Source organism: Sinocyclocheilus anshuiensis, unplaced genomic scaffold, assembly GCF_001515605.1.
Source record: "Sinocyclocheilus anshuiensis isolate Anshui unplaced genomic scaffold, SAMN03320099.WGS_v1.1 scaffold1422, whole genome shotgun sequence".
Lineage (NCBI taxonomy): Eukaryota > Metazoa > Chordata > Actinopteri > Cypriniformes > Cyprinidae > Sinocyclocheilus > Sinocyclocheilus anshuiensis.
Window position 1 is genome coordinate 255,904 of NW_015558633.1, and position 277 is coordinate 256,180.

Genomic DNA, 277 nt, shown 5'->3' on the forward strand with positions numbered 1-277 from the left:
ACAAAAACAAACCTGTGTGTGTGTGTGTGTGTGTGTGAGTGAGAGAGTGAAAGAAGTCTCTTCTGCTCACCAAGACTGCATTTATTTGGTCAAAAATACAGTAAAAATCGTCCATTCAAATGTGAGAAATATGTGACCTTGGAGCACAAAACCAATCAACCAGTCATAAGGGTCAATTTTGTGAAACTGAGATTTATCACCTAAAAGCTGAATAAATAAGCTTTCATTGATGTATGGTTTGTTAGGATAGGACAATATTTGGCTGAGATACAACTAT

The 277-nt window shown here is 36.1% G+C and overlaps 1 protein-coding gene across 1 annotated transcript in view; it reads left to right on the top strand.

Moving 5' to 3' along the window:
* The window catches only part of LOC107680828 (transmembrane protein 181-like), a 19,217-nt gene that overhangs the window by 7,692 nt on the left and 11,248 nt on the right, over positions 1–277 (top strand).